Here is an 8,115-nt window from a genome sequence, read left to right as displayed (position 1 = left end):
CAGAGCCACGCAGCAGGGGATCTGTAACCGTCCTCCCCCCTCCTCAAAGTCAAATAGCCCCCACACACAGAGTCCCGAAAAGGAGGGGTGGCAGGCTCTGTTGAAACAACCCGTCCACCACTGCGGTCGGCTCTAGGAGCAGGAGCCTGTCATTCCTCGGGTTTAGAAGCATTCTTTCTATCACTACGCCCGCTCCCCACCACAGTCTGCGTCCCAGTTTCAACACTTTACCGTGAAATCCATAATAAAGAAAATGGTGGTGTTCATTAACAAAGTTCCATTTATTGTATTTTTAAACGTGTGTTGGAAGGGGGGGGACGGGGTGAACGGGGTATGTAGCTGGAGAGGATAGTCAACAGTAAGTGGGTAAAGAAACGGTGGCAGGTTCAGCTTCTCTTTAAACAAACTTAATAGTCACAGGTTACCTTGCTCACTGAGGAACCTAGCTTTCAAAGCCTCTCGGATGCACAGCGCATCCCGCTAAGCTCTTCTAATCGCACGGCTGTCTGGCTGGGTGTAATCAGCGGCCAGGGTATTCGCCTCAACCTCCCACCCTGCCATAAAGGTCTCCCCCTTGATCTCACAGAGATTGTGGAGCACACAGCAAGCTGCAATAACAATGGGGATATTGGTTTCGCTGAGATCAGAGCGAGTCAGTAAGCTTCTCCATCTCCCCTTGAGACATCCAAAAGCACACTCCACCACCATTCTGCACTTGCTCAGACGGTAGTTGAAGCATTCTTTTTCAGTGTCCAGGGTGCCTGTATAGGGCTTCATGAGCCAGGGCATTAGCGGGTAGGCTGGGTCCCTGAGGATCACTATAGGCATCTCCACATCCCCAACAGTTATTTTCTGGTCCGGGAAGTAAATACATTCCTGCAGCCATCTAAACAGACCAGAGTTCCTGAAAACACGAGTGTCATGAACCTTGCCCGGCCATCCGACGTTGATGTTTGTAAAATGTCCCCTATGGTCCACCAGTGCTTGCAGCACCATTGAAAAGTAGCCCTTTCGGTTAATGTACTGGTTGGCCTGGTGGTCCAGTCCCAGGATAGGGATGTGAGTTCCATCTATAGCCCCACCGCAGTTTGGGAATCCCATCGCGGCGAAGCCATCTATGATGACCTGCACGTTTCCAAGAGTCACTACCTTTGACAGCAGTAGCTCAACGATTGCATTGGCTACTTGTATCACAGCAACCCCCACTGTAGATTTGCCGACGCCAAAGTGATTCGCGACTGACCAGTAGTTGTCTGGCGTTGCAAGCTTCCAGAGGGCTATGGCCACTCGCTTCTGGACAGTCAGGGCTGCTCGCATCCGGGTGTCCTTGCGCTTCAGGGCAGGGGACAGCAACTCACAAAGTTCCAGGAAAGTTCCCTTACGCATACGAAAGTTTCGCAGCCACTGTGATTCATCCCAGACCTGCAGCACTATGCGGTCCCACCAGTCCGTGCTTGTTTCCCGGGCCCAGAATCGCCATTCCACAGTATCAACATGACCCATTGCCACCATGATGTTCACAGCGCGGGGTCCCGTGGTTTGTGAGAGGTCTGTGCCACTCTCAGACTTCATGTCATCACCGCGCTGCCGTAGCCTCCTCGCCCGATTTCTCAGCATCTGCCTCTGGAAAAGGTGGATGATAAAGTGCGAGGTCTTGACAACGGCCATAACTGCAGCAATGGTCCAGCGGGCTCCATGCTCCCAGTGCTGTGGTGTCCGCGCTGTCACTCACCAGAAAAGTGCGCAAACTGATTGCCTGCCGACGCTTTCAGGGAGGGAGGGCGGAAGTGATGGTTGGATGACGACAGTTACCCAAAACCGCCCTCGACACATTTTTTTCCCCAGCAGGCACTGGGGGCTCGACCCAGAATTCCAATGGGCAGCAGGGACTGCGGGAACTGTGGGATAGCTGCCCACAGTGCACCACTTCCAATGTCGACGCTTGCCCCGTTAGTGTGGACTCACAAAGTCGAATTACTGTCCTTAGTGTGGATACACACGTTCGACTTTGTAATATCGATTCACATATTCAATTTAAGTACAATCAAACTACTCTCGTAGTGTAGACATACCCTTAGACTGTAAGTGTTTGGGAGCAGAGGGACTGTCCCTTAGGATGTATTTGCACAGTTCCTAGGGCAGTGGTTGATGGAATTCATATTCAAGACTCAGGCATGATCCTTTGTGTCTGGGCGGGGAGTGCTGGATAGGCACTTAGCTCCTAGGGTAGGAGGAGGGAGATCCTCACATTGTTGTGTAGCACTGTTCTGGTGATCTTTGGTGTGGTGATCTTTAGTGATGAAGAGGATTATGTCCAGCTCTTTTTCACTGGACTTGGTGTGTTGTTCAGACTTGATGTATTGGAAGATTTGCTGTCTGAAAATTGTATCCTGCTGGACATTACACCTTTGATCCCAAATCATCTACAAAGTAATACAATACTGGGGTGATATATTAGTGCCACTTTAATTAGGAGGCAGTTAACTGGATGCTATCACCCAGTGGATCAAGAACTGGAATGGGAGACAGAAAAACTGGGTTCTGTTCCAAGTTTTGTCATTCACTTACTGTGACTTAATTCCCCCCTGTCTTGGTTTACCCAGCTAGAAAAATGAGGATGATAATTACCCATCTTGGTAAACCCCTTTAAGATATATGTATAATCAATACTATATCGGGGTAGTAATTACTGTTAGATACAGCATAGTATATTAAGACTAGTTATACATTTTTAAATATTTTAAATGACATTTGAATTTTCTAAATTTTAGGAAAAACTGATTTAAAGTTCAGTGACGCTGAGAAAAATGACCGAGTGTGTGTGTGTGTATAACTACTTCTATGTTTACTTTCTTTCAATATCATTAAGTAGCTCTGGTTGCAAACCAGAAGATTTTTTTGTTTAAACGGCCAGTATTACAAACTCAACCTGATTCTGAAAATCAGCACAAAGCCTGAGTAAATGGGCTTTGCATAGAGGAACTGCCTTCCCCTCTACACCAGGAAGTAGGGCACTGGGAACTTCAGTGATGAGCTGTGGTCCATGGGTTCCTGTAGATCTGAAGCCCACCATGCTCACTCCCCCCATTTAGAGTCAATGGTTCCTCTGCAATGGGTTGGTCCACTCACCATGCTCTAACTCCCTGCCCACATAGATCCCAACCCTATGGTGCACCAAGAATCTCTTCTGTTTCCCTGCTCCCTCCCATGCAGTAGGAAAGAGACATTCCTGTAGGATTTGGGACCTTCCATTCCTGCTGAGAGCAGCCACTGCATTCTGACCTTCAATCTTCTGTCTTCTTGCAGCATCAGCAGTACTAAAAATTCTGAAATCTGCAGCTGGCTGAGAACATGTGCAGAGGATTTGAACTGCAGCTTTCCTCAAAGATTTATCCTTTTCCCCAGGTTGTCCAACTCTCATGTGAGACCTTGTAGCAAACATGGGCTCAGCACGTTGACACTACATAACTCCATATCTCTGGCTGCATGGACATTGAAAGTTCAGCCTTTGCTCTGGAGGGAAGCTTGAACAATATTACCAGCTGGGTGCATGGCAGCTACTTTACCCTGAGCTAAGCCTGAGGAAATGGATATCTTGCTGCTGGGTAAAGCTCTTTGTCACGAGAATGCTCTCTCTTCCTTTGTTTCATCACTTATGGAAGGGACTCATTAGCCAATACAAAGTCAGAAGAGGTCTCCAGACACCACACTCAAGCTCACCCTTCCTATGCAAAGCCCCCTAGGTTGGACATGGTTCAATGGTGTTTTTTTTTCTGGTTGAACCAGGCTGCACTCGTATTTGGCACATTAAAACCTCACAGCACCAACATTTCCCCCATGTGAGCACAGGGCTGGGTTGTTGTAATTCCCTCCCAGCTGGACTTCTCCACCCTGGCAGCTTCTGCAGCCCATGTGCCCCACCAGCTTGAACTACAGTTTCCATAGGAGGCCTACCATGTATTCTTGGCTTCCCATTGAGTTTTGAGTTGCCCTGTTGATTTTTGAATGGTATAGGCCCTGGCTATGCGTGAGACCTCTGTCTTAAACTTGGCCTCATGCATATCCGACCCCACTCATTGCTGAAGGTTCCCATCACTGCATCTCACCCTATGTGAACAGGTGGTAGGGCCTTTGCTGTGTGTGGGGGGAGTGAGGGGGGTCTAGAGGATCGACTCCATTTCCCCTGAAATCCCTCTTTCTCTGTTCCTTTAAAAAACATTTTAAAATATTGTTATGCCAAGGGTGCTTTCTACTTTTGATCACTATTGCTTACTTGGATAGCTATTTCCTTCCCTCCCTGCACCACATTGCCTTTTGCCCTTTATCACCCTATCAGTGTGGACACCCTTGACTACTGGTTTTTTTCATGTTGATCTTTTAGACGGCGGTCTTTTAGGTAATTGTGTTTCAGTGTTTTTCAGATTGTTTTACTGTGATGTACAGGGGTCTCAAGACCTACAGGAGGGAGGCAGGCAATACTTTATAAACAGCATTGTTCTTGCTTGTTGTTTCTTGTTCGAGCTGTTGTTCCTGGCTCTGAAGTGCTAACAGAAGTAAAAATATGCCTTTGGGCCAAGTCAGCAGATATGACTCTCTGACATGAAAGGGGCCCAGTTCTGCTTAGGATAGGTGGCTGCTGCTCCCATGAAAGTCCTGTGGCAGCCATCCTACTAAAGCACCCTCAGCTGACCTCTGGCCCCTACACCTAGAATCCATGTTATGGTGGGTTCCAAACCATGAAAGGACAAGGTACTGCATACTCTGTTTGGTCTAGGGGGTTTGTCTTTCCCTCCCCACACTAGGGTTGTCAACATTGTGTTTCAAAAATATGGGTCTGTTTTCTTAGCACCCTAAGGGGGAGAAATACCATGTACCCATGGGAGCCAGGGTGGGGAGAACTAAGCATGTGGCAGTTGAGGAAACCTTCCATCCTCTGCAGCAGCCAGGCAGTCTGGGCCGCTGGGACCCAGCTCCGGAAGTGAACAGGGCAGCATTGAAGGGCCACGGTTGGGAGAGGAATGTAGAGATGCACCTGTGAGTACTGGCCACCTGCTGAACAGGGCCCCCTGCTGACTTCAGCCCTTGAGGGAGGCCCTGTCTGCTTTCCCTGTGCAGGCTGTGTCCGCCAGGACAAGTGGATGGGGCTGCAGGCCCTGGAACTGCACTGAAGGGCCAGAGTCAGGAAGGGTTTCTGCCTGGCAGAGCGATCAGTACTCCCGGGGTGTAGCCTCCACACTCAGTGTCTCTACCAATGTCCCCACCAGAAGAGCATAACCGCTAGTTGGTGGCTGGTGCATCTGAAGCTGTGGGGGAGCGAGGAGGCAGGGAACCAGGTCTTGGCAGCCAAGACCACCTGCACAGAGCCCTGTCAGCTTCTGCTGCCGGACAGAGCCCCCTCCTGATTCCAACTTTCCAGTATGGCCCCATCAGGTCTTTGTGCCCCCTGACAACCCCATTGTGCCCCCCCTTAGGAGCCTGCAATGTAAGTACATTGGTTGAGTAAATCAAGGGACTGATTCTGCATTACTACATCATCTAATTTTACAAACTTTCTATCGTTGGAAGATAAGATAATATGTTGAAATACAGGATAAAATGCATCCCCTGCTGATTTAGTACAGGACAGGCAATTTTCTATTTATTTAAGGGATGTCCCTTGTAATATGGCAACCCTACCCCACACCCTCTCCCAGTCTGCAGAGCAGGAGTCTCATGAAGAACAAAGTACAAAGGACCTTGTGTGGGTTTTTTTTTTATGGTTTATTAACATTGCCTAAGTGAACTAAAATAAAAACAGCTCTTCCAACATGTTAGTATTTTTAAAATGGGAAAAATGTGCCTGCTTTGTAGTACAGGATGTTGCTGAGCTGCCATACACAGGAATCAGGCCTAACTCTGGGAAGAGGGGGTGCTATGGAGGCTAGGGTTACCATATCTCATAAATAAAAAAAGAGGACCCTCCACAGGCCCTGGCCCCGCCCATTTCCCCACCCCTAGCCCTGCCCCAACTCCACCCCTTCCCCGCCCTAACTTCGCCTCCAGCTGCCGTGGCTCTGCGTAACTGACACTGTGTCAGTTACACAGAGCCTCCAGCCCCGGCAGCTCTGCTCCTCTTCGGCTCTGTGTAACTGACACAGTGTCAGTTACACAGAGCCTCCAGCCGCCCCGGCTCTGCTCCTCCCCGACTCTTCGGCTCTGTTTAAGAACCGGGCTGCCCAAGCGCTACCAGCCCCCGTGCCTTCAGACCCTGCGCCCCCAGCCGGGCACTTCCCCTCCTGGCTCCAGCGGCGCAGGGTCTGGAGGCACGGGGCTGCCCGAAGCCGGTAGCGCTCGGGCAGCTCGGCTCTTAAACAGAGCCGAAGAGTCGGGGAGGAGCAGAGCCGCCATTTTCCCGGATATGTTCGGCTTTTTGGCAATTCCCCCCGGACGGGGGTTTGACTGCCGAAAAGCCGGACATGTCTGGGAAAAAGACGACGTATGGTAACCCTAATGGAGGCAACACAGGCTCCTTTTGCAGGCTGAGGAGTCAGGCTGACATGCTAATAATGGAGTTGCATTTAGTCCTGCTCAGGTGATGTGATGGTGAAAATGAGGCAGGGCCTTGAGGGTGGAGAGTGTGAGGTAGGAGGAAAAGGGGGATCTTTTAGGCTGTAGGAGCCCACAGGAAAGCAACAAAAGATGAAATAGAGATTTTCCTGGCTTTCTAGAACTCTAGATTGAGTGTGTCTGCCATTGTGATGAATGGGTTAGAGATGGAAAAGATACCTATCTACAACAATAGCTGTTAAGCCTCTGGAAATAGAGCTTTGACAATCAATTGGTGCTTAATTTAAAATGGCTGTTATCCACTGCAATGAATAAATCCTCTTATTTTCCATTGAGCCAAACTGCTTGGACACAAGTCAGACAGGTTATTGCTGTTTGTCTTAAATACAATCTGTGATGGTCTTGCCAAAGAAGCTCAGTCACATTGTAGCACACGCTCTGAAATTGCCTCAGACTTTTGATCCCACGTAATTTGTCAGATAGTATCATTAATGAAATTCCTCTTCTGCTTTTCCTTACCACTGAGTAGCCATTTACACACTAAAAGCCTGATCCTGCAAGGTCTTTGCACTGGGTCTTTGGACTATTTTGCTTACACCAAGTCTAAAATGAATCTTTTAGATTTGGCTAGGGTTTTTTTTCAGTTATATAGTGATAATGGGATTCCATATTCTCTAGTCACTGAAGCCAATAGGGTTGCACTGGTGTAATAAAGAGCAGAATTTGTCCCAAATAGGCTGAGTCCCTTCAATTCTAAAATTGTATGACTGACCACTAATCTGTCTCTGGAGACAGCAGCGCTGACACATGAAAACCTCTCCAGATTGAAATGCTGCTCACTCTGGGACTATTCATAATGAGAATACTCCTTTGCACAAGGAGAGATTGTCTCATCTCATAGATCCTGCCTAGCAGAAGTAAAAAGGTTTACAGGTAGGAGTGTGCACAGTGCAGGGCGAGGTCTCTACCCTCTTTCCTAGGAGCATAGTACTGTGCAGTGTGCTAGCAATGGAGGCATGAAATAAGCTGTGTTGCCTCCCTCCCCACCAAAAAAAAAAAAAAAAATGCTGCAAAAATGTGTGTATCCATGGTGTACAAGGGAAGCAAAATGTAAATCTGCCTTGGACAATTTTAAAATGTGCCTTCTCCCACGTGTAGGGGCAGTGCACTGAGGTGAGAGAGATTGACTCACGGTTCATATGAAGTGCATGTTGTCCAGGGTGGGGAGCAGGTGACAGCATTGTCCATCATGCACCGCAGAAAGAACAGAGAGTTCCAGCTGTCACAGGACAGTCTGGGTGTCGTGTGCTCTGCTCCAGGACAGCGCTGTATGTTTTAACTCCATGGCAAGATTCTGTGTGAATGCTGTGTTCTCTGTGGCTCTTTCCTGACATGCTTGGGGTATGTTATATTCTCATATACATTGTGTTAAAAATGTACGGCATGTGGGACTCTGCACTGCCCTTGTCTGGGTAGGGGAAACATCTGTTCTCCATTCCCACCGCTGTCTCCGCATACAGGCTTTGGCGTGGTTTCTTTGATGGTGGTAGGATGGAATTGGAACTCCTG

This window comes from Malaclemys terrapin, chromosome 7, assembly GCF_027887155.1.
Source record: "Malaclemys terrapin pileata isolate rMalTer1 chromosome 7, rMalTer1.hap1, whole genome shotgun sequence".
In the NCBI taxonomy this organism is placed as follows: domain Eukaryota; kingdom Metazoa; phylum Chordata; order Testudines; family Emydidae; genus Malaclemys; species Malaclemys terrapin.
This window is presented reverse-complemented; position numbering follows the sequence as displayed.